Source organism: Adiantum capillus-veneris, chromosome 1 (assembly GCF_014529385.1).
Source record: "Adiantum capillus-veneris isolate H3 chromosome 1, ASM1452938v2, whole genome shotgun sequence".
NCBI lineage: Eukaryota > Viridiplantae > Streptophyta > Polypodiopsida > Polypodiales > Pteridaceae > Adiantum > Adiantum capillus-veneris.
In genome coordinates, this window is record NC_140931.1 from 124,213,694 (window position 1) to 124,240,432 (window position 26,739).

The window sequence follows — 26,739 nt, forward strand, 5'->3', positions numbered from 1 at the left end:
AAAGGATATGAGCTTGGAGAATCTTATGGTGTAGTGAAGAACTCACACGGCTTCTAGCAATGCAAGACACACCAACCCCATATTCAACTTCATCGACTCCAGCAACTACTTCAAAAGAAAAATATGATCGAGAGGCCCTGACTGCAGGACATAGATCTATCCAATCCCAAAAGGATGAAGAAATCAAGCAGCTTCAGGAGCAACTGGCCGCACCACAGGAATAATTAGATGCCCAGAGAGTAGCACATGCCTTAGAGCTACAAAAGAAAGACATGGCAATGAGTGCCATTCAAGCTCAAACAGTAGTGCCTACTATTACACCAATCACATAAAAAATAGAGCACACATGGGTAGACCCACCTCCAGTAGAACTGCCAAGCACTTCTACTCAGGCAGTTTACACAATTTTGAAGCCCCTTAAGACACGACAAGAGATGCTTGGGATGAGATAAAGTAATGGATTGCAAAGGTGTAGGATGAAATCCTGGGATAGCTTCCATACATGGCGAAGCAAACAGCCTGTAGTGTTGAATTATCATGTCCCCACCAAGCCGGCAAACAACTTCGCTACCTTAGAAAAGTACATGGTGAACACCTTACAAGGGATCATCACTCAGATGAGAGATGTCCCAAATTTTTTATATCAAATGCTGGTGAAGATTTCAAGAATTCTCATAACCTGCATCACAACGTTTGAAGACATTGAATCGACGGAACACCCGTGGCAAGTGTTCCTGGAAGGAACTAGAGGCTTGTGCTAGAACCTAGAAAACATAAATTCCAAGCCATGATGTGATCAAGGGGATGTACACTTGGGTCATGTTCCTACCCTCTCAATACATGTAGACATTTGAGAAGGCGTTCATGACGGGGTTCTTTGAGATTGACTATACAATTTTCAACCCATGACCAAAAATTTGTCTGCCCGCCATGTAGCCTATCAAAGCACACTATTGAATAATCCCTTTAAGGATTTAGCATCAAAAGTGGAAATTGAAGCAAGGGCTAAAAAGTTCAGGCTCCTCACCCAAACATTAGAGAGCGCACACTGCATTACTATCAATTCCTACAATCACAATGAAAAAAAGCAGCTACCAAAGCTAGGAACAAGGACAACATGACAATTGACGACAAAGATGCAGACCAGGACAGAGTTTGCACAAGGGTATGCAAAGACTAGGAAGGGGGGAATTTTGGAAGTCGAACCAGATGGGTGCCCTCCTAATCGACCCCTTCTTCATGAGCTCTAAAATTTTGAATATCCATCATTATTTTTCAAAGAAGCCTTCTAATTATGAGAAAGCCCTCTGATTTTAATCATATATTTGATGAGTCTGTCTATGCAAATCTGAGTTGTAAAGTCTATCATTTGGTTAAAGCCTTGTAAAGCCGGCCATTGGCGAAGAAGCCCTTGGTATAAAGTTTATTTTTGTAAGTGGGAAAGGGACATTATCATCTTTGAAGATTTTTGAGTTTGAGTGTACGACTGAGAACGACTACTCTCACGCACCTTGTAATCATCATATCTTGAGCTCTGTTAATCACATTTTGATTTCCTTGGCTATTGCTCTCTCATTCAAGTGTAATCAGTGTCAATTCTGTTGTTGTTTGCGACAATGTGTTACCGAGCTAAATCGACTGTTTTGAGTGCATTAATAGTTGTTTTTTGACGTTTCGACAATAGGAGAGTGTTCCTAGGCCATAGGGCAATCCTTTTCGTATGTTCTGTTGGAGGTTTCATGACCTTGATCATGATAAATTGTGATTCTATTACCTCATCGGAATGCGACCAAACTTGGTAGGATTGTGCCCTTAGGTGTCTTAGAACTCCTCCTAAAGTTTTGCAGCATTTGGACTTCGTTTGAGTGCCAAAATGGCATGAAACTTAGTGCGGTGATATAGGACATAGACAATTGGCAAGTTTGAGAGTGATAGGTTTGCTAGTGCATTAGATGATGTCGTTTTGCAAGTTCACTTATTGAGGTTGACACCCTCAAAGAGTCAGTGTGCCCCATCCAAGTTGCTTCCATGAGTATTGACATTATGTTAGTGCCAGGTAGCTATGCTATAGTCGTCCGTCTCGCAACGACCCGCTAACACCACGAGCCAAAAAAGGACCACAACAAACGACCCCGAATTGCCTATGAGAAAACACCAAAACAAAAACCACCAAGCTATTGTGGGTGAGTCATGCACCCTCAGCCAACAAAGCAAAATTGGCTTGGCATGCCACCAGGAAGAGACACCCTGCCAGTGCTCCGAGGGGGAACAACATGAGAACAACCACGCTGCATTTTCAGCCCATAGGGCCATGGAGGGGTGGCCTCCACTACAACCAAAAAGAGAGGGGGAGGGCATCGGGTGAAGCCCAGAGTATCGGCTAAAGCTATCGGGTCCTTGCCCCAAGGGGAACCCAGCTTCACTGTGAGAGTTAGCCCACCAAGCACCGCGACCGCACCATCATCCCATGCCGAAAACTCCAACCTGCCACATAGGATGACCGAGTCCTCCCTGCCCATTGATTCTTTGAGGCTCCAGAGGAGCAGTAGGGAAGCTCCCTTGCAACCCTAGAACTTGGATCGTAGAAACCTACTATGCTTAACTTCAAAGTGGTTTGTTGAAAAAAGAAATTATTAGCCACACCTTGCATTCCTCAATTAACAAGTCTGGGTGATTAGTAGCATTACTAAAAGTTCACAAGGTTTAAGTGCTCTCCACATTCACTTCAACCAAGCACAAATCTATCTTTTAATTCTCTCTCTCAGTTTACATCTCTCTAGGTGTCGCTCTCTACCTCTTTCTCTCTCTCTCACACAAGTGTCTGTACACATGCTCTCCATGTAGCTGACTATATGTCTCCCATCTGTCTGTCTCTCTCTTTCTCTCTCTAACATACACACACATTGGCAGCTCCATCAACGCATGGCATGGTAGCGGTGTCTAGAGTATTCTAAGCAGAGAGGCCCTTTCTCTGTGCGCATGGGTTATTGCAATTGTGTGAGTCGAGACACTCCATGGCTCGTTGAGGCTTGGTACGATTGTGGCGCTGAGCTCTCTGTATCTCTCACTGACGTCGCTGTTGTGTGACACTGGAGTGTGGCACTGCTCTATTCAGCTGCTCTTGGTGTTGTTGTAGCCAGACCATAAACTCTCTCTCTCAACTAAAAACTTGCTCCATATCCTATGGTGTTAGCACTCGAGGAAAAAGGGGTTAGAGCTAGGTGCAAGCAAGGATGGGGCTGGAGGGGGACATTGGAGGAGAGGCGGTTTGGGGGGGGGAGGGGCAATTGGCAAGGGAATCCAAAAAGATTCCAGGTCCTTACTTCCTTTTAGAAGCTGCCAGGTAAGAAAGAACATGTGTGTCAGTATGTTGTGCACATGCCAGTTTGTTGGCGGAGAGAAGAGGAGCAGGACAAGGGAGGGCGACAAAGGTGCATCGAGAGGGGGCACACAGCTCTCTCTCTCTCTCTCTCTCTCTCTCTCTCTACGACTGGATGCTGGCGTGGAAATGGGGGGGGGGGGAGGGAGGAATATCTGCTGGAATCCCATTGAGTAATGGGATTTCTTTTAATATAGAGGATGTATCATCGAAACAAAACAAAATATTTGCGTTTGAGACATTGGCTTTTAAAAGTGTGACCATTGCTTTGAAATGCAACAAAGAGGACTCTTGGGGTAGTTTCCTATGACGTTATATCTCACAGTTTAGAGTGGACTCTCGGTACTATTCCATATGATGCTAGATCTTGAATTTTTCTTGGCGTTGTTCTCTATGTCATTAATAAATAATCTTTTTCTTTATTATAAATGATGCTCTTTATAGATATGTTCGAGATCCTCACCCAAATACGCATATGTAAGCTCTTTGCCTTGTGTTCTCATCTTCTAATCACTCCCTTTCACAAAGAGAGCACCCATGGGCCATGCCCCTTATTTCAATACATAGTCATGCTATTGTATTTCCTTTATCCCACTGAAACCTGTACTTCGAGCGGGACAGCTGAACAACGAAATCTAGTTGATACTACAAATATTGCTGATCTGCAGCGGGACTCGGCTCTTAGGAAATGGTATATTCCAAATTGCCAAATAGATTATGATGCCCGTTTAATGCGGGTCAACTTACTAATCTCTTTAGTTTAAGACATGGACCTATTTTCAATTTAAATTTCATGGAAGAGTCTCCCTCCGCTTGCGCAGAGCCCCTTCTGATCAGTTCGCCAATGGAGGACGGCTCACCATCGCCAATGGTAAGCGCCTCCGTCTCCCCCCCCCGCCCCCCCCCCCCCCCCCCCCCCCCACACACACACACACGCACGCACATACACTTGCGTGCGCACTCACACAAACCTGTTTACGAGCTAGACGCTGTCGAATAGAGAAAAGGCGCTTCTCTCCTTTCCTTCTTAACTTGTTGCAACAGGCATTGCAATTTGTAATATCCTCTTGTGGCCGTGGCAAATATCATAGCTAGTCAGTACCCAACAAAATCATGAGTTTCATACAACTTTATCGAGCAAATATATCAAGTCTAACTTGTGCCCATTTCGTCTTCCTGCAGCCTTATCAACACAATAAAGCAAGCCATTTTCTGTTGCGCCATGGCAACCAGATGTCATGTTTCCTTGTGCCTCCTCAGCAAGAGGTGGACGTCTCTGAATTATGCTTTATCGATCATGGTCAGAGTATACAGGACCAAAAATTCAAGCAATTTTGCAAGCCAAACAATGGTCGCTTTCATGCTCATCTTCACCATGGCGAACTCGTTGAAGACATTTTCTTGGAAGCAGTATTGCTCTTATGTCCATTCATGCGAAAGTTCTGCTGATTTTAGCCCAACTTTCTTCTGACATGCTATTCAACTTTCTTCTGACATGCATATTAACTATGTCTCTAACGTTACATTTGTTGTTGTAATTCAGTGCATGGAAGCAGCAGGTTGTGGTCTTGGTCCATTTCCATGGGAATTTCCAGATTCATGTTTTAAGGTTCTTGATGAAAGCTACAGTCAAGACTTCTTGCATCGCAATGAGGTAAAAGGAGAGCTGCACGTGCACAAGGAGGGTTGTGGTCATGAGCAGATCAGACATGGCGATCACTTGGACTGGCTAGTTCCGTTAAGCGATGGTTCATTTGCTGTCAGCCATGCTCTTGGAAATGATAGCGAAATGTTGGAGCATGGGCGGCTCATAAAGATTGGAGAACCACATCATCAAACAGCTAAGAACCGGGAGACTAGTTCTTTTGCCTTATTCAAATTCGAGGCTCCGCAAATGGGTGCCTCAGATAGTAGAACAAGATCACTTCCTTCCAATGCAGCTGACGAACTTGTGTCAGCTGAGAATTCTTCAGGGCATGTCTTTGATGCAATGCAACCTTTGTTGAAAGAACCAGATGTCAGCATAAATATAGAAAATGATGCTGAACCAATTAAACTGCAAAAGACTGCAATTGATGTTTTTGGAATTTGCTGTCCTGCTGAAGTCCCTTTGGTCAAGAAGATTTTGGAGCCTGCCCCAGGAGTGCAAGAAGTCTATGTGAATGTTGCGGCTAGATTAGTAACGGTGCAACACGATGCTTTTGCCACTCCCCCGGCCAGACTAGGTACAGTTTATCCCATGTATTCTTTCATACTTGCTACCTGACCTCTTATGTTGGAATCTAACAATATTCAATTTTATTCTACCATCATTAAAAATACAAGTGTTTGCTTGCTGCTGAATTGCCAGTCAAATTGCTGAATAATGCACACCTGGAAGCCAGCATCCATGTTACAGGGGAGTGGAAGGCTGCACGCAAATGGCCTTCTCCTTACACGTTTGCCTCTGGGTTTTTTGTCCTTATTGCATTGTTTCAGTATGCATTTTACCCGTTGAAATGGGTTGCTCTTGGGGCTGTGGCAGTGGGTGCCCCACCAATCATTTTGAAAAGTTTCAGAGCCCTGCGGCGTTGTATTCTGGACATCAATATATTGATGATAATTGCAGGCAAGTGATTTTATTGGCTCCAGAGGAACACCGATGCATTCAAGCTTTTTACAAGCTGAATATCAAATCACTGTTCTGCTCGAATTTTGTAGTTGCTGGTTCTATTGCCCTTGGTGACTACCTAGAAGCTGGTCTGATCGTGTTTCTCTTCGCTCTTGCGGAATGGCTTGAGTCAAGGTCATCGGACAGGGTATTTCTCTATTCTTTCAAGTGTTGTTTTTTAGTGCATGCCTGTGGTGCATTGATCAAAATTAGTGAAAAATCTTTCTTCGCTTATCATGACTTTAAAGTCAATGTTCAGGCACGATTAGCGATATCTTCTGTGGCAAGTTTAGCCCCCCAGAGTGCAATCCTTGCAGAAACTGGTGCAAGGGTAAACGTCTCGGAGGTCAAAGTTGGGACAAGGCTTGCTGTGAAAGCTGGAGAGTCAATACCTATTGATGGCACTGTAGTATCTGGGAGGAGTGCTGTAGATGAAAGCAGCTTAACTGGAGAGTCACTGCCTGTAGAGAAGGAGGCTGGTACTCGTGTTTGGGCTGGTACCATCAATATGACAGGTGCTGCTTCTGTGGAAGGAGTGTAAAAGGAGATTGCATTTTTTTGTCTCTATGAATTTAGTATCACTTTTTATGGAGGTTGAAGTCGATGATGATTAAGCTGTGATGCTATTAATTCAGAAATTTCAAGTTCAAACGTTTGTGCTCCTCAACATATGTACACGTACGCACGTGCACATGCACACACGTGTGTAGTGTACACATGCATTTGTGTATGTATGTGTTTACACATATACAGATATACATATATGTGTATGTAGGCATGCTAGGGTGTGTGTACATTTCTATATATTAATGTATGTAAACACATATGTCACATATGAAGTACATACATACAGATACGTGCGTGCCTACCTGCATCATGCATTATATGTATGGATGGATGCATGCATAATGACTTCGTGATGGTATGTAACAATCAATTTTAGCTAGAAAACTGGTTTCTGTAGGAGTTTCAAACGTTCCTGCTATTTCTTCCCACTGAATTTCCTGGGGATTTTGTTAGGATATATCTGTGTTGAAACTTCGGCCTTGGCTGAAGATTCCGCTGTAGCAAGGATGATAAGATTAGTGGAGGAGGCTCAAACTCAACGCTCTCATGTGGAGCAGTTAATGGAGTCATTTGCTAAATACTACACTCCACGTAAGTTCTTCTAGTCTTTCTTCAACGTGTCAGTTTTTTAATGTTTTCTCAAATGCGAGGTTAAAAACTAGGTATTGTTCCGGTGGCCCTGTATGTCATCTTCTGTTGAGTTTACAACAATTCTGTGTTCATCGTAATGGCATACAACCTATTTTTTTTGATTGAAGCTGGTTTTCCATCATTGTTACTTTGCACACCTGTTGTTACTCTATCCATCATTTGTCATAGTCTGTAAAGTCTGGTTCAAATTCTGCCCTTAGCAACCTTGGAGTGGAGATTTTCTAATGTTTGAAGGATATTTCAAGATTTCAGCTCCTTTCAAAGCATGAAGATATCTGTTTGAGTTTTATGTACTGAGCTATATTTTTTCATGTATGGAATGTCATAATCAATTCATGTTAGACATTTATTATGATAACATACTCTTAACCTACTTATCCTCTTGCCTCCGGGAAACATGCGAACTAGGTTAATGTACTAAATGTCATGCATACATTACATTAGGACCTCCGTTGTGCATACATGCATAATGTATGGATGATCTGATCTGTCATTCATAATGTTCGTCGAGACATGCAATTATTTATGCTTTGTTGATCATTCAAATGTAACACCTTTTATGGCTGCTAGATGGGTCTACAGAAATTTTAAGGTGGGTGTTATGGACATATATTAAATAGCTAGGAGAACAGACGAGTTGTATTTAAAGCAGCATCACCTCAAAATGCATTTCAATAGGTCTGAAGCGTGAAAGGGCCAAAACGGCTGAAATGTCTAATTCTGCTGGTGAAATGCCTTGCAATGAAACGTCTGTGACAAAGTTTATCTGTATGGAAACCTAGCCTCCCAAAGTTTTTGTCATATAATTCTAATGCTGTAAAAGCGAGCAATTTATGTATCTTTTGTGTATGCTACAAGAAACTCTTTGTTGAGTTTACTAAACCACTATTTCTACATGGCCTTGTTGGCCCCCTCTCTGTCTCACAACCTAGTCTAGACCATCATAGTTGGTCTCGTTAGATATTTGATGGGTGGAGAGATCACTAATCACTATGATCTCTATGATGATCCGTTGTAACTTGTAAGGTTCAGGCCTCATGAGTTCGTTGAGGAGGAATTGTCCCTCTACACATCTCTCTCTCTAAAAAGAATCATCAATCGAGCAAGAGAAGAAGTAACGATGTGTGGAAGTGTAAAGTCTAGATCTTCATCATTTTAATTCCGCTGCATCTGACATTGGTATCAGAGCTTTGTAGCTTTTGCACTAATGCGCTAATCTTTGAGTTTTTTTTCCTCTTTGGTGCTTGAGTATGTGTTGTAGGACCGTGCGCCTTGAGCATAGGAAATGCAAACATTGTATACTGGGGGTTATAGTTGTGGTGCACTTGCAAGAGGGTAGTTGACTTGGTGTGCGCGCTCAACCACCTCGACATAAAGAAATTTGAGCGTGGATATTTGCAGTCAAATTCTTCGACATGATAGATCGCATCATTTAAGACATGCATTGGAAACATAAAGATGCTGATTGCGAGAATTAGGATTTGTTAGCGGCCTGTGTCGACAAAGGAAGGCGCCATCCATATCAGCCTATTAGAATTCCAACATTTTAGAAGAGGCATTGCATCGTCATTGATTTGTACAAATCTTTGGCAGCACTTCGGGTCCACACTACATCTTCTTAGCAATCGAAAGCCATCAATCCGAAGCCTAAGGGTTCCAATCCAAGGCAACCACCGTGGGAGTTCATTGGCATCGCGAGCCTACATTTGCAGCCACATTCATTGCAGAGATGAGGATTCATCTAGAGCTTCCATCGTACGACAATCTAGTTGAAGCCCCAAGACGAGCCTCTATCTTTGAGGAGTTATTTGGTGATTTCATGAGACATCATATAGAGGACTTGCCAAGGTTTGTGGGCATTTCAAAGGATATATCTTGCTTCATTTCCCATTCGGCGTTTCTCTCGCCAATCTTCTCGTATAGGGGCAGCATAGGTTGGGTGGTAACCTTCGTAGGCATCAACGTTTGCATATCCAGCCACTTGGTCTACGCACATCCATCCGGTTTGCAGTTTGGCTCACACCATTCGAGTTGGGGCAGCAAAGGCTAGCCGGTAACCAACAAGGGAATCATTTATTTATCATTTAGGAGGCAATCTAGTGGTTGTGAGTAGATGTATCATCACCATCCATGTCTTTTGGACATTTCTACATCACCTGCGGGACCCTCTCTCTCAAAAGTAGCCTTGGAAGACATCATCTAGAAGGCCATTCGTTCAAGACCATCTTATGGCATGCATGGAGTTTGGTACCAATACTTCACCTTAAGTAGGAGGGGATGTCACGTGTACATGGCTCTGTGCGCCACGTGGACATGCTTCATCTCGACTTCCAGAGCCAATTTTGTTCTTATCCCTAGATAGGAGCGTCTAGAATCCTAGGAGGATTAGTACCAACAATTTTGTGAGTGTGTTTGCAAGACTTGGACGAGTTCATTAGATTAGGTTTTTCAGTTTTAAACCCTCTTGGATAAATGGTTTGTACAAGCGTTTTGATAGATGTTATTACACTTTGGTGGGCATCTGAAATGACGTGCATGTAGGTCTAGGTTAGAGGAATGCATCGGTCCAGTCTGTTCGTCAAATGGGTCACAAAATTGTGAGTTATCGTCAGAGAACTCCCATGTGCGCACATTTTCCCGACTTCGGCACTCCGGACGCGGCACCTCAACAGTCAATATAAAAGGAGCAGCATACTTGTCACGTGTACATGGCTGTGTGCCACGTGGACATGCTTCATCAACTTCGAGAGCAATTTTCCTTTTTTTCCTAGATAGGGATGTCTAGGATTAGTATCGGCAATTTTACGAGCGTGTTTGCAGGGTCTGCATGTCCGGACAAGTCCATTAGATTAGGTTTTCCACTTTTGGAACCCTCTTGCATAAATTGTCACGTGGGCACTTCACTCAGAGCAGATTTCAACTCTAATGGATGCAAAAACAGTTACGTAACTTGTATGGTTTTGTTCAGCATATAATATGACTCTCGTTCAATACATGTACTGTCGCGTGACACATCCCAACCCTATGTGTCCGTAGACAAGCTACACCATAGCAGGGTTTCCATAAAGTCCAGTCAAGTTAGATTAGAAGTGATCTGGCACTTTTGTGAGTCTATTCGTAGACCGTGCATGCCCAGTCACTCAGAGATGCATATCCTCTGGTTGCACACTGCATAAGCATAAGCATTTCCATTAGATTCCATAAGAGTCAGTTTGGGGATTTTTCATATGACTTTATCCCATTTTTCCCTATTTTTAACATTTTTCACTTATTTATTAAGTGACTTTTGTTGGGTACTCAGGAGGGCAAATTGGGTAAGTTAATATATAAGCAAACCAAGTTAGCACAAATTGGTAGATGAGCCAAGGAGCACAGTAGGCTACCAAGCAACAGGTGTTTCCCTCCCTCTCTCAGCAAGACCCTCTCCAAGTTGCTTGGTGAAGCCCATTCCCCCGCATCATCCTCATCTTGGGATCGCCCACTCTTCTGGCTGCCCTAGCGCTTTCCTCCCATGCAGATATCGCCAGCAAGCATTGAAAGCTAGCGTTTTTCCCACTGGTCACTTCAGCATTTTTGGCCACTACTAACGCCAGGCAAAACTCAGCAATTCAGTGATTTCATCAAGCAAATTGCAGCAGACTACCGAGGCCGGGTAAGGAGTTATTAAGCACTTGGAAAACTGCCATTTTCAGCAACAAGTCCTCTGCTGCCACAACGTTTTTTTCAGCCAAGAAACTTCTCCAAAAACGCAGCCTAAGTGTAGGAAAAAGCAGCGTTTTGCTCTCAGCAATTCAGCCCTTGAACCGCAGCAAATACTCAGTGTTTCAGCCGGCAGTAGTACCTTAAAAAACGCAGCAGAATCCTAGATCTCTTCAGCGTTTTTCATCCATTATTCAGCCCGACAAAAACAGTCATTTTTTAGCCACGAAGAAGGTAACAAATTTCAGCTTAAGTCGCCGTCGTCATCATCGGCATAGTCCCATTGCATCAGTCCATTGCATACGCATTGTACACCTTTGTGCAATCAAGTAGACCACTCTCGCCGACGAGAGTGGGGCCTTCGGAGGAGGGTTTTACAACCTCTCGGTGTCGTATCTCTTCTCTCTCCTTCTCTCAGTCTCATTCAGTTGCACGCACAATCCACTCACTCTGTTCGTGAGCACAGCACTCTACAAGACGGAAAGCTCTCTCTTTCCTTAAAGAACTAAAAGGAACCTTGAGCAATAAAGATCACTAATCTTGAGAAAATACAACATTCATTTCGCTAAACCTTACATTGGTATCAGAGCTTTGGAAGTGTTCTGCATTACTCAAGGGAAGAACCACAATAATTTTTTTGCTTGTTGTGATTGCACGAATCCAAGTTTACTTGGGCGTGGAGATTCCTAATCGTGTTTTGTTGAAGAGTGACAGGAATCCCAAGAAAGAAGGGCTTGTCCAGCCTCCGCTTGTGTCTCTTTTCACTCATTGAGAGCGGACCGTGCACTTAGCGGCCGGCCAATCGACGTGAGGTGGAAAAAAGCAACCTTGGTGTGAGTGCAAGGCCGCCAAGGGGTACGCCCATAGAAAGGAGTAGAACTCGGGTGAAGAGAAGATCCTTCTCCAACGCGATTTGCAAGCGAAAGAACCCCTCAAGAACCTCAAGACCCTCAAGAACCAAGTTCCTCGCGAGCTTAAGACCCCAAGATCATAGTGCATGGTCGTCACCCGAAGCGGCATGGATACTTCGCATTCAGGTGATGAGCATGAGAGAGGCGACGAAGGATTTTCCCCACTAGGAGATTTTTCCAACCCTCCCTCATCGCCATCTACGCCAGACCCTATGGAGGCAATGATGAAGCAAATGATGGCCATGATGGATAGACAGGAAGACAAGCGCCTTGCTTTAGAACGCGAGCGCGACGCAAGAAAAGAACTGAAAGGAAGGAAGAAGCGCAGCAAGAAATGTAGCATTGGAGGCCGAGTGTGAAGCTCGACGAGAGCTACGCACTCAGGAATTGCTTGCCCAAGTTCTCGCCTCGAAGACTGAACCACCCAAAGATCATGGGAGTTCCTCTCGTGGTGCAAGCCACGATGCGGATTCCAACAACCCAGTCACCGAAAAAGTGACTTTCAGTAAGTATGATGGTAAGATGGATGCTACGGTGATTCATTCTTGGTTGCATCAATTTAATGCTTATTTTGCGACAACTAAGAAAACAGAAAATAGCAAAGTTTTGACGGCAGCTATGTACCTTGCCGGTGATGCCATAAATTGGTACCATGCATGGCAAGAGGCACAGCTAGCCGCGCACCTAGAGGCAGCCGACGATTTCACTCTCCTCTCTTTTAGTTTGGCTGATTTCCAAGACAAGCTCAAGGCGCAGTTTATGCCACCTCAGTACCTTGCACGCTTGAAAGAGGATTGGCGTAATCTCAAGCAACATGGTATGCCAGTCATGTCTTTTTCTAACCGTGTTTTGCAGCTAGGCACTCAACAACGCAAGTCGGATGATGAGCGCAAAGAGACTTTTCTCTTTGGGTTAGACGAATACATCAAGTTTGATGTTGAAGTCTTTGACCCCGCGGATCTCAACAAGGCGGTAGCAATCGCTCTCGTCCAAGAGATGAAGCACAACAAGGGAAAGCCTAAGGAGAACAAGTCTTCTCAAGGGACATCTCAGAATTCTCAGAACACACAAAATGGTAAAAATGGTAATTCTTCTAGCCCTTCTTCCTCTAATTCCTCGGAAAAGAACTCTAACAATGAATCTAAGGGTAAATCTAAAGCAACTGCAAAACCTAAGCTAACCCTTGATGAAAAAGCTTCTCAAGGAATTAAAGGAGGATACATCACGTCGGAAGAACAAGTGATTTATGCTAAAGAAGGTAGATGTTTTCAATGTCACATTAAGGGTCACATTAAGAAAAACTGTCCTAAGACAGTCCCACCTAAAGAATTAAAGGCACCCGCAACTACCACAAACTCTGTCACAACACAACCTGCATCTTCTCATGATTCCGACACACACATTGATGAATCTCTCATGAAGTGTTATGGTCATGTAAAAGGACAGCGTTTTGTTGTATTGTTTGATCCAGGCAGTATGCATGATGTGATTAGTCACTCTCTTGTTGAGAGAGCCCGCCTAGAGGTTAGTCAGAAATCTCCTCTTGAGGTTTCTGGCTTCGCTCCTGGTATGGACTCTCTTATCACGAAGGAGTGCCTTGATGTGATGTTTATCGTTCAGCGGAGAACCACTGCATCGAGCTTATGGAGAGAGCGCAGCCGGTCAGTAAGGCTCCCTACCGTTTGAACAAGTCACAGGAGGAAGAGTTAGAGCAACAACTCACGGAGTTGGTGGCTAGAGGATTCATACGTCCTAGTGTAAGCCCTTTTGCTGCCCCTATTTTGTTCGTTCGCAAGAAGGATGGTTCGTCTCGTTTGTGTGTTGATTACAGGGCATTAAACAAGATGACCGTCAAGAACAAGTTTCCGATGCCTCACATTGAGTATATCTTGGATAGGCTCAATGGGGCAAAGGTTTTCAGCAAGGTCGATCTCAAAAGTGGATACCATCGGGTACGGGTATTCAAAGGCGACATTTTCAAGACTACCTTTCGCACCGAGCGAGGGCAATGGGAGTATATTGTTATGCCTTTTGGATTGACAGGAGCCGTGGGTACGTTCAATCGTCTCATGGTAGGTCGTTTCGGCGACATGGTAGGTGTATGTGTGTTCATCTTTTTAGATGATATTCATTTTTTCTGCATCGTGGGAACAACATGAAAGGGATGTTGAAAGGGTATTAACTCGTTTGGATGAGTGTCAGTTGTACATTGCAGCTAAGAAGTCTGAATTTTTTCTTACTGAAGTCACTTATCTGGGTTATATCATTTCTGCAGAAGGCGTCAAGCTAGACCCCGCGAAGGTGGAACAGGTTTGTAATTAGGATTTGCCCAAAACTGCATATGATGTGCGTTCTTTTCTTGGTTTATGTGAAGCATATAGTTTGCACATAGAGAATTTTGCACGCATTGCTGCACCTATGATTGATGTTTTGAAAGGGGTAAAGACTCGCCGTCAGCGCGTAGACTTGCCCGGGGCAGCCATTGAGGCTTTCACAGCTCTCAAGGTTGCGGTGATGGAAGCTCCGTGTCTTATCCTTGCTTTTTGGGATGATCCCTTTGAGGTATGGACGGATGCGAGCAATGTCGCCATAGGTGCTGTGCTCCAGCAGCATGGTCGTCTTGTAGCTTTCCTTAGCCGGAAGCTCAATAGTGCGGAAAAGAATTATTCAGTTTATGATAAAGAACTTTTGTCTGTCATTCACTCTCTTAAGCATTGGAAGCATTTCTTGTATGGTAGAGAGTTTACAGTACGCACAGATCATCAAGCCCTCAAGTGGCTCCAGTCTATGCCTAGTGCACATTGGAGTGATCGCCAAGCGCGGTGGTCATAATTTTTTGAGCAATTTGGAGGTTTGATTGAGTATGTGCCTGGAAAAGCTAACCCTGTTGCAGATGCATTGAGTCGCAAAGGACAAATTTTGGCTCTTGAGTCAAAAACCACATTTTCTATACATGGTGAGTCTTTTGACAGCATGAAGAATCAATATGCAGATTCGGAGTTTGGTAAGTAATTGCAGGTGCTTGCTTTGTGAGGATTCTAGGTGCTAATCCTTAATTAAGTACTTAAACTCATGATTAAGACTTAAGAAACTGAAACTGAACTTAGAACAAGACTTAGAAGACTCTGTGTTTGATTGATTGAAATGTGTGATACAAGGGTTCCTTTTATAGGAATTGAATAGTCATCAGTGAAGAGGCATGTCTCTTTGTGAAGAGACATGACTTTAGGCGAAAAGACACATCCTTTCGGCTAAGAGCTGCAACCATTGGGCGAAGAGTCGCACCCGTAGAGCAAAGGGGTGTGACTAGTCGTCGAAGGAGTGTGGCTTTTGGCGAAGAGACACGTCCTTTGGGCGAAGGGGTGTGACCATCCAAGCGCAGGGGTCCTCCTTGGCATGGCACTTCGCGTATCTGCAACTAGGAGTAGATGTATTGCTGTTAACATAGTCACAATCGTGACATTGCTCCCATTTAAAATGAGAGCCCGTGTCAAAGAAATGACTTTTGATGTTGATAGAACTCTGGAAAAGCATTGAATCTTCGAAAATCTTCAGTCTTTGAGTTATCAGAAACCTTTGTCTTGAACCTTTGTTTCTTGCGAAACCTTTTTGCTTTGACTGCTAAATCCCATGTCATTGCATTATTCAAAGACTTTTTAGAGGCATCTGGCATAATCAGGTTGACTGCAACAAGAGGTTTATCTTCAAAATCCTTCGTGTGATGTAAGATTTCTGGTTCAAAATTTTCCAGTAACTGCGAAATATTTGGGGAAGAGGAAATCAACTTTAGTAATCTCTGGAGAGGATTTTGTCTTGAGACTGTAATCATCTTCCAAAAATGAATCCCAAAATTCTTTAGAATCATCTTCAGGAACTGTAACTTCATGACTTGTAATTGGCATATCATCATCCAGTAAAGAATCAAAGAAAGCATAGTCGTCTTCAGACTCGGAATCTGCAACTATATCTTTATCTTTGTCTTCATCAATTGATTCATGATAAGTTAATGAATTAAAAAATTCATCAATAATAATATCTGCATCTGCATCGGAAATCATATTCTCTTCATAATCCACTGTATCATGCTATTTGCAATTGACTAGTACACGTGAGGCTTGAATCACTCTTTCCGCATGAGAAAGCCCGTGTAAAGTCAATTCACGTCCATCTTTGAACAAATTGATAGTATGTCCTCGAAAGCTAATTGTTGGATCATATTGGAATAAACAATGCTGACCAAGAATCATGTCGTAATAAGATAAAGGCATGACTTCAAAATCCAGTTGATCTGCATAAGTTTGAATCTCGAACTGCAACTGTCGAATTGTCTGATCACAAGTCAAAATTGATCCATCTGCTAATTCCACATCATATAAGTGAGATGTCTTTTGAGTTGGTAAGCCAAGTTGTTGAACTATCTGAGTGCTGACGAAATTATTCGAGCATCCGCTGTCCACTAAAATATTGATGGAGCGACCATTCAGTAGTCCAAGAAGGCTCAAAACTTGCTTTGAGAGGCTCCAAAACTGAAGAATTGCACTGAGCATGCTTCATAAGAATACTCGTATCCTCAGAGACACGAATCGTATTGACCACAGATTTTCCTTTATCCTTAGCAGAATCTAGTTGTTCAGAATTCGATGATGTTTCCGCTTTTGAATTTCTTTTCAAATTAGACGGATTTGGTCTCTTTGGACATTGATACCATCTATGGTCACCACTGCAAATTGTACATAATCCTTCCTTCTTTGAAGTCGAAGATGAATTTGACGAAGAGCCTTGCTGAGTATTGGAATGCTGATCTTGAGAAAAATCACGTCCATTACCACGATCAAGTGGAGGAACATGTGAAGAAGATCTGCTTTCAGATTGTCGATCTTGAGAATAGAACCTTGAAGTTGAATAAGGTTGTGTTGCTTGCTGTCTAAACTGAGACTGATGTTGCTGACTTTGGCTATAGTTGTCTCTGCGATCGCGCTGTGAAAAGCGAGCGCTGTTTGAAGATCTGTTACCAGGGAGAAAATTCCGTGTAGGGCGTCGATTATCGCCAAGACGCTCCACATAGGCAATTGCAGCATCCAAGGTGGTAGGGTTGTATTTGTGCACATCATCCTTCAGGTTGGGTTCAAGTCCGTCGATAAAGCTGTGAAGTTTATCAGAGGGACTAAGGGTCTCTATCTCCAGAGTTAGCCTTTGGAACTCTGTGATGTACGCGGCCAAGGAACCTGTCTGGCTCAGGCGGCGAAGAGAGGACCGGGCATGAAAATCCGCATTGGCAGGTTCGAACGCCTTGCGAATAGCACGCCGGAATTTATCCCAAGAAGGTGTGTTTTTACCATCAGCAACCCGTTGTTGCCACCAAAGAAATGCTGTGTCCTTGAGCAGAGAACTAGCAAGTGCAACTTTTTTACTCTCGACCAAGTCTGTGTTCGATAAGTAAATCTCCATTTTGAACAGCCATTGGTCCAGCACGCGCTTGTCGCGGCGACCAGTGTATGGTTCTGGCAATTTAACATCAAGTTTCTTCTTCTGTGCAGCATTAAAAATTTTATAAAGTAATTGAAGTTCGCGATTGTCTACCTCTTCAGCTGGATCTGGTTCGTTCGGTTCATCCACTGAAGCTTCGGAAGAAGTGTTGAAGATGTTGCATTAGTAGTTCGAGAAACAGCAGGTCGACTTCGAGAAGTGTTTTCCTTGTGCATCTCATCCAAGCGAGTGTGAAGTGATGCGAGGCTTATGGAAAGTGTGGCCATCTGCTCCTTGATGAGAGTAAGAGCATCGTCAGATTGACCACCTCCGTCCTAAGAATTCGGCATGGTTACGCCTCAATGGGAATTCTCGAACAGGTGTAAGTTCTGGGTCGGGAATAGGTTCTGGAACGAGTTCTCCGTGAGCGGAAAATCTCTATGAAATAAGTTCGTGCTCGGGAGTCGGGGAATCGGGAATAATTATCACTGCCGGTTCTAAGCAGGGAAATTCACCCGCAAAATTTCATCGGGAAAAATCTGCGTAGTGGTTCGCGTCGGCCATGTGTGCGAAATATCTTGCGCAGTAGGTGCACACAGAGCAGAGCAAGGGAGAGGCAGCGTAAATTTTTTTTGTTTATTTTTATAAAGGTAAGTTTACGTGAAGAGGCTTTCACATGGGAGTTTTTTTTAAATATGGGTGTTTTCACATGGGGTTTTAAAAAATTTGGTTTTTTTTTTGGCCGGTCACCCAAGTTTGGGGCGGGCGGGCAGGTCACTTAGGACTTAATATATTTGAAGGGGTAATCATAAGGTGCAGCTAGCGTAATAAACTAGCCAGCGTAGCCAATCTCAGCCAGCGACTAATTCAGCCAGCGCATAAAATTCAGCCAGACAGCACGTGCAAATCAGCCAGCGTTTCAACATGGGCAGCCCAGCGTTTGCAAGAAACTCAGCCCAACGTTTTCAGAAATTCAGCCTGCAGTGTACGTGACTCTCAGCCTGCAGCGTTGCCATATTAAGGGGTGGCTTTCTGTGCCCTCTTGCGAAGAGTGCCCTTTGGATATGCAGCAGCCAACAAAGGGAAAACTGCCATTTGCCGAGTGAATGCTGCACACAGGCGAACGACACACCCTTATCGAAAGGGTGCGAGCAAGGTGAAGAGGTACTGCCTTTCACATGAAGAGGTGCGCGCACAATCTCGAAGGACACCACCGATGAGAGGCCAGGTACGTGGCACTCCCGCACACCCACATTTGCATCCCTGTCCTTTGTTCCATTTTTCTATAATGTATGTAAATTTCAACATAATAGATTTAATTACCTCGCTTGTATCACATGCCGTACCATCTTTCTTCTGCTTCCATGCAACTCCGGGAAGGGTAGAGTCTAGGGGCGAGGGTGAGAGCTCACAAATCTTGGTCCCGGAAAAAATTTGCTCTGATACCACTGTGAGGATTCTAGGTGCTAATCCTTATTAAGTACTTAAACTCATGATTAAGACTTAAGAATCTGAAACTGAACTAGAACAAGACTAGAAGACTCTTTGTTTGATTGATTGAAATGTTGATACAAGGGTTCCTTTATAGGAATTGAATAGTCATCAGTGAAGAGGCATGTCCCTCTTTGTGAAGAACATGACTTTTAGGCGAAAAGACACATCCTTTCGGCGAAGAGCTGCAACATTGGGCGAAGAGTCGCATTTCGTAGAGCAAAAGGTGTGACCAACAGTCGAAGGAGTGTGGCTTTTGGCGAAGAGACCGTCCTTTGGCGAAGGGGTGTGACTATCCAAGCGCAGGGGTCCTCCATGGCATGGCACTTCGCGTTTTCTGCACTAGAGTAGATGTATTGTGTTAACATAGTCACAATCGTGACATGCTTCCCCAAGGGCCCAACAACTATCTCATTTGTGATGGATTGTTATTTTTTCGTTGCGTCTATGTGTGTTTGCCCTCTCTCAGCCAGCCATATTGCATGATGCACATGACTCATCACGGGTGGCACATTGGGTAGAACACCACATTGGAAAAAATGGATTGAACGATTTTTCTATTGGCCTAAAATGCGAAAAAGAGTGTTTTAGTATGTCACACATTGCACTATTATGTCAAATGTGAAAGCTCCTCGGTTAGCAGCAAGGCTTTTGCTTCCGCTGCCTATTCCCGGGACCTTTCAGAATCTCTATGGATTTTGTGACTAACTTACCACCAACAGCATTCAAGGACACTCAATGTTTAACTATTGTTGATCGTTTACAAATTTTGCATGTTGATTCCTTGTAAGCCACAATACTGCACAAGAATGTGTGCACGATTGTTCATAAAGCATTGGTACCCCCTCTGTGGTTTGCCAAAGTCCATTGTTTCAGATAGGGACTAAGTACGTCCATTTGGTGCACTCTTTGAAAATTTTGGTACAAAGTTAAATTTTTCAGCCCCTTTCATCACAATCAATGGTCAAAAAATTTTATAATGAGTGCTTTTTGATGGGTGAAGTCTTATGTTCATGATCAGCAGTCCAATGGAGCTATATCCCATTGGTACAGGCTATTCTCAATGATTCTTCTTTTCTCTGCTATTGGTCGAACTCCGTATGAGGTAGCTTTTTGGCCGCCGATTCCATCATTGTTGACTCGATCGGGTCAGTCAAATGCCTGATGCCAATGCTGAAGTCAGTCATTGATAGATTTCTGAGAGTGTGAAGCTTCGGCTAAGCAAGGCTCATGAATCTTATTCTCGACAGACTAACAAGCATCTCAGAGGTCTCGATCAAGGATGGAGATTGGGGTTGTATCTTCGAATATGAAACAGCGTCTTAACAAGTTGGAAAGAAATGTCCTAAATTATCTTTTCGTATGTATGGTCCATTTCCAGTCATCAAAAAGATTAATGAGGTTTCAATGAATTGAAGTTGCTTAAACTCAGTAATGCACAACGTTTTCCATAGTTTGCTTGGTTGAAAGTGTGTCAGGGAACACCTCCAAAGGACGTTTTCGAAAGAAGAAGAACCGAGATCATCGATGAAGCAAAGTTATGGAGCCGGAGCAAGTCTTGTTGCATCGGTTTGCGCCATGGTTCGAAGAACAATACGACGTATTTTTGAAGTTCAAGATCGAGGAACCCATGAAGCGTGTGGTAGACGAAGTTCTTCAAGGATTATCCAGAGTTGTTGGCAGACTACAAGGAAGCCAGGCAGTCGGTAACCATTACCTCACTTTAAAAAAGAGGGGGTGTCATGCACATCCCACCCTATGTGTCCGTGGACAAGCTACATCATAGCAGGGTTTCCGTCAAGTCCAGTCAAGTTAGATTAGAAGTGGATCTGACACTTTTGTGAGTCTATTCGTAAACGTGCAATGCCAATCACTCAGTTAGATGCATATCCTCTGGTTGCACACTGCATAAGCATAAGCATTTCCATCAAATCCATCAGAGTCAGTTTGAGGATTTTTCAAATGACTTTATCCCATTTTTCCTATTGTTAACATTTTTCACTTATGTATTTGTGACATTTGGTTGGGTACTCAGTAGGCAAATTGGGTAAGTTAATCCATAAGCAAACCCCAAGTTAGCACAAATTGGCAGATGACCAAGGAGCACAGCAGGCTACCAAGCAACAGGTGTTTCCCTCCCTCTCTCAGCAAGACCTCCAAGCAACTTGTGAGGCCCTTTCCCCCGCATCAGCCTCATCTTGATCGCCCACTCTTCTGGCTGCCCTCACTTTCCTCCTATCAGATATGCCAGCAAGAATTGAAAAGTTAGCGTTTTTCCACGGTCACTTCAGCGTTTTTGGCACTATTAAACGCCAGGCAAAACTCAGCAATTCAGCGATTTCATCAACAAATTCAGCAGACTACCGAGGCCGGGTAAGGATTTATTAAGCACTTGGAAAACTGCCATTTCAGCAAGAAAGTCCCTCTGCTGCCACAAATCGTTTTGTTCAGCCAAGAAACTTCTCCAAAAACGCAGCCTAATCAGGAAAAAGCAGCTTTTGCTCTCAGCAATTCAGCCCTTGAACCGCAGCAGATACTTAGTGTTTCAGCCGGCAGTAGTACCTTCAAAAACGCAGCTAAATCCTAGATCTCTTTAGCGTTTTTCATCCATTATGTTAGCCCGACAAAAACAGTCATTTTTCAGCCACAAGAAGATAACAAATTTCAGCCTAAGTCGCCGTCGTCATCACCGGTCGTCGTCATCGGGCATAGTCCCATTGCATCAGTCCATTGCATCGCATTGTACACCCTTTGTGCAATCAAGTAGACCACTCTCCCGACGAGAGTGGGGCCTTTGGAGGAGGGTTTTACAACCTCTCGTGTCGTATCTCTTCTCTCTCCTTCTCTCAGTCTCATTCAGTTTGCACGCACAATCACTCACTCTGTTCGTGACCACAGCACTCTACAAGACGGAAAGCTCTCTCTTTCCTTAAAGAACTAAAAGGAACCTTGAGCAATAAAGATCACTAATCTTGAGAAAATACAACATTCATTCCGCTAAACCTTACATGCACATACATATATGTGGTATGTAGGCATTTCAGTTAGACGTTTTCCAAGGTCTTTATGGGGCTTGAACATTCGGGGTGAAACATTGCATTTCGGCTATGAAGTCTAAGCTGAAACATAGTGCAGTGATGCTGATTTAAAGTAATGACATGATTCGAGGTCTAGAGCTGAAACATAGCGCAGTGACGCGGATTTAAAGTAATGACATGATTCGAGGATAGACTAATGAGATTGTCCAATGCTTTTTTTAACATCATCTAATGCAGATTAATTTTTTTCATGATGTGCAGTTGTGATAGCTGGTGCTTTGGCTTTCACAATAATTCCAGTAAGTGTACATGCGCACAACATTCGGCACTGGATGTACTTGGCATTAGTTCTACTTGTTGTGGCTTGCCCTTGCGCTCTTGTGATCTCCACTCCTGTTACAACAACCTGTGCAATAGCACAAGCTGCTCGATTGGGTCTCCTTGTGAAGGGTGGAAAACACTTGGAAGCTCTTGGAAAGCTGAAAGTTGTTGCTATGGATAAGACTGGCACGCTTACTGAGGGTTGCTTTCAAATAATAGAAGTGCATGCCTTTAACAAGGAAGCCGATCTACAAGATGTCCTATTTGGTAAACTACTCTCTATATGGTCGACTTTTTAATTGTGCAAATTAGTCTATTATACCTTTACAAGGACACAAAGTCTTCAACTTGAGAATGTGGGAGAAGGGTCAGAAAAAAGGCTTAAACACAACTATTGCACACAATCTAGTCATGTTAATGGAGTACGGAGTACAAAACAATTTGTGTATTGACCAAGAAATTGACTACACAAAATCAACAGACACTTATGAACCTGAAAAATGAAGAATTTTCTATGTTGAATCATTGCTTCAGGCTATCATGCATTGAGAGCAAAGCAAGCCATCCCATTGCATCAGCTATAGTGGACTATGCTAGGCTGCATGGGGCACAATCAGGAAATGCTGAGGTCGTTGTGGATGAATTTAGAGTACTTCCTGGAGAAGGTGTGAGCGGAATCGTCAATGGTCATAAAATTGCTGTTGGGAATGAACGCTTAGCCAGTCGGCTCCTTTGGTTGGAAGGTAACTGTTTCTATATCAGGCATCATGTTTGTCAAATATGGCTCTCTGCAGAGTAATACTTAACATGCCTTACGTAGCTTCAGGTGCCGATTCTGCTCTTCTGGAGAGTTGGAAAAGCCAGGTTTAACAATCTGCTGGATTGGTGTGGATGAAAAGCCAATATTGATTATGAGTGCTGGTGACCAGCTTCGACCAGAAGCCAGGGAGGCTGTGAGAGACATGAGGGTAAGCCTTGTCATCGAAGTTGTTCTTGGTTATAATTAAGTAGCAGAGTAATGAGAATTTTACGGTCTCGCTTGAGACCGCATTGTTTCAGAGATTGGGTCTCCGACTAGCTATGCTAACTGGAGATAGTTTGGAAGTGGCCAATAATGTACAGAGAAAGGTATTGACTTCTTCCTTTTCGGGTCTAAAGACAAAGGCACTCTGCATACATCATGACAATGCCGCTGTATATATCATGGTTTGCTACACTTCACACCAGTATAGATGAACAAATCTGATTTCCTAGTCTTGCTTGCAGCTTGGACAAATTGATGTGCATGCTCAATTGCTTCCTGAAGGCAAGGTGGAGGTGCTTCAGCAATTAAAAGCAGCCGGCCTTACTGGTATGGTTGGTGATGGAATTAATGACGCCCCGGCATTAGCGGCTGCTGATGTTGGCATTGCTATGGGCGTTGCTGGTACTGCCATTGCTATGGAGACAGCTGACATAGCCCTCATGACTAACGATCTCCGAAAGCTACCAGTTGCTGTGAGACTTGGCCAAAAAGCTCGCAGGAAGATCCTGCAAAATATTTTTTTATCAATTACAACCAAAGTGCTGGTGATTGTGCTTGCAGCAGTCGGATATGCATCTCTTTGGGGTGCTGTCCTTGCAGATGTTGGCACTTGCCTACTTGTTATATTTAACAGCATGCTGTTGCTAGAAAGGAAGAAGGATGAAGCAGACGTCTAGGATTATTTACATTTTGGCGGAAACCCAAAAGCAAAGTTTGCCAGAAAGGTGTCCTGCTGAGCAGTGAGGAGTACATGGACACGGAAGCTGAACCCTGCTGCCCAAAGAAAATGGAAAATAACGGAGAATCTGCCCCAAAGTACCAAGCAGGAAAATCAGTCGAGTCAGTCCTGTTGTTCAGCGAAGTCTTGTTGTGATATGAGGGGTGCAAACAATGGAATGAGACGAAGAGTGAGCAATAGAGACACCTATGATAAAGATTGCCTAGGCATAGATGAAGGAATCTGCTCATCAATTAACATTCCAGAGCTTGAAGGCTTACTCTTGAAGCAATCAGACAGTAGAAGAAACTTGAGCGAGTGCTCTTGTTGCTCTAGTAAATGTTGTACTGGCTGTAGTAGCAGGAACACCACTACCAGTATGATGCAAGCAGAAAGTGATGCCTCTTGTGGCATCACCATAAAACCCAATGTCCTAGAGACTCCATACAGCTCTAGGCAAGCCGTGAACTTGTGTACCTCAAGGGCACAGCTGGTCAGTGCTTCACTACCAATAGTTCATTGGGTGCTACCCCGGCGTGCTGTGCTGCTAAAAGCCAAAGTCCTCCAAAATTACTACTTTCACCCATCAATTGTTGTGAGAAAGGATGTTGTGAAGGTGCTGCCATGACAAGACAGAGCTGGACACCTGATGCTTCACTCGGTGCTACCCCTGCCTGTTGTGCCTGAAAAGCCAAGCCCCAGCTCCAAGCATACAGCTTAAATCCCTTGATGGTTGTGAGAAGGGATGCTGTAAAGGGCCAACCCGAAAGGCAGATGATCAGAAATAGGAGTGCCAATGCAGAAGAAGTCTGAAAGTACTGCAAGGATTGGCCATTGCTGCGGAACCACTAAGCCTTTGGTTGCTACTGTTGCATGTAGTATGCCTGGAAGCAAAGTTCCAGCTTCAAGTTTACGGCTCAAATCTATTGATGGTTGTGAATGGGGAATTGCCAAGGAGGAAGCCAAAAGGTATGTGAGTTCACAGCAGGGAAGCCATCGCAAAGCAATAACGAAGGTGGCTGCCACAGCAATGCAATGCTGCACAAATGATATTTCGTTGGTATTCCCCGGCTTGTTGTCTTTCTGAAGGCAAAGCCCTAGCTCCAAGCTTACAGCTCAAATCTAATAGACGACTGTGAAAGGGGATGTTGTGAAGGGGAGATCCGAAAGGCATCGTTTCTTAAGTATGTAGCAACCTAAGTAAGTAAATAGTAGTCCAGTATCCTCATTTAAGACTATTGGAGAGGCCAAATGAAACTAAGACTACTCTTAAATTTTGAAAAAATATTTGTAAAAGTAGGTCTATATTTTGGCAAACCAGAAAATCCAATTTGAAACATAACAAGTGATAGAATCACGAGGCTTGCTTTGTTGCTTGGTTGGTAAATGATTAGGGAAAACTAACCCACTAATCTTATGTAAACGAATACAATAGCCATAGCGATACTCAATTGTCACTTGAATACATATATACTATGTTTTGCATGTCATTTGGTTATATTTAATGGTGGAGTCAATTTTCAATTGACACCGACATTAGATTAACTATTACTAACTAAGAGTGCAAGTTTGAGTTGACATGGTTGACACAAGGCCATGGCTTGATACTCCTTGGAATCTACTACACAAAGAGAAATGAAAAGAAATGAAATAATATATTAACGTCTTCAAAAGGCCAAAATTGGTGAATCTGATACCATGTTTGGATACAAAAAAGAGAGACTAAGATGAATCTAGAAGTGCTACTAGTAGAACTATGTGGGGTATAATGGGTGCCCAATAGATGGTGATATAATGGGTGATGAATCCATTCTCATATGTACTTTGGATGTCGAGATAGTATGACTCAAATCCTTTGTTGTAGGCTTTGTCGATGCTGTGAAGCTCCTCTCCTCAATCGTGGGCATCTCGATCTCCTTAGCTCCAGTGCTCGGTCAATGAGAGTACCGTGAGTGTGAGTGAGCTGACCTTTGCAATGGTGACTACTCCATTTTCTAGTGTTCGGAAATCAATAAGTTGTCTTTGAGATTGTCTCTCTCTATATCTCCTCAATAAACCATCTTTGTGTATGTGTAACTCAAGTAGATACAGTCCAATCATCTTTGGTCTTGATAGCTCACGACTCTAGAGAAGGGTCCAAAGCCTTCTTTGAATAGACAATGGAAGAGACCCCATATTTTGTAATACACTGTGCACTGACATATATAATGCATCGCTGTCTTTGGCTTTGTATAGCATAGGTAGCATATCATGTTAGTTGTTGGTATCCCTCTAAATCTACTAGTCTCAATCTCAAGCTTGTGTGAAGATATTCGTGTATCTGATCAATGGTACACCATCACACGAGATATATGTGTATCCAAATAGCTGGGTCAAATCACAAATTCATCCCCCTATGAGTTGGAGAAGACGCTCTCTATAGAAAGCCATCTTCATGTCCAACTCCTGTAAGAGAATTGGAATTGAAGTGCATCGAAAATCACAGATCAACTAGAAAAATCTATCAATTGTGTAACATGGAGCATATTCGATCACACATCACATACATGTATCGAAACTCAGAGAGAGAGAGAGAGAATGCATTCAACACTAGTTAGGGTTGGATTTTTAAAAGTCAACCCTCCTTCCAAGAGGACTGTGTATTGATGAGAGCTTGTGATCAATACAACTAGCTAATTTCACTTTTAACTACACAAATTGAAGAGATGAAAACTCTAAGGTTAGGCAATGGTTGCGATTAGAATTTTCACTTAAAACACCTCGTTGAATTCAATCCCAAGGCCCTAAACACCTCACGAGTGATGTTAACCCTCACGGCTCACGG

General features: G+C 43.3%; 1 pseudogene across 1 annotated transcript; it reads left to right on the forward strand.

Annotated features, from left to right (window-relative positions):
- The first annotated feature begins 4,147 nt into the window (after positions 1–4,147).
- LOC147465494 (cadmium/zinc-transporting ATPase HMA3-like) lies at positions 4,148–25,115 on the forward strand (annotated as a pseudogene). Its single transcript, XR_015185505.1, has 12 exons — positions 4,148–4,250; positions 4,562–4,789; positions 4,923–5,604; positions 5,730–5,987; positions 6,080–6,177; positions 6,289–6,544; positions 7,050–7,187; positions 22,114–22,459; positions 22,708–22,916; positions 23,000–23,141; positions 23,233–23,301; positions 23,440–25,115. The product of XR_015185505.1 is annotated as a cadmium/zinc-transporting ATPase HMA3-like (transcript).
- The last annotated feature ends 1,624 nt before the right edge of the window (positions 25,116–26,739 follow it).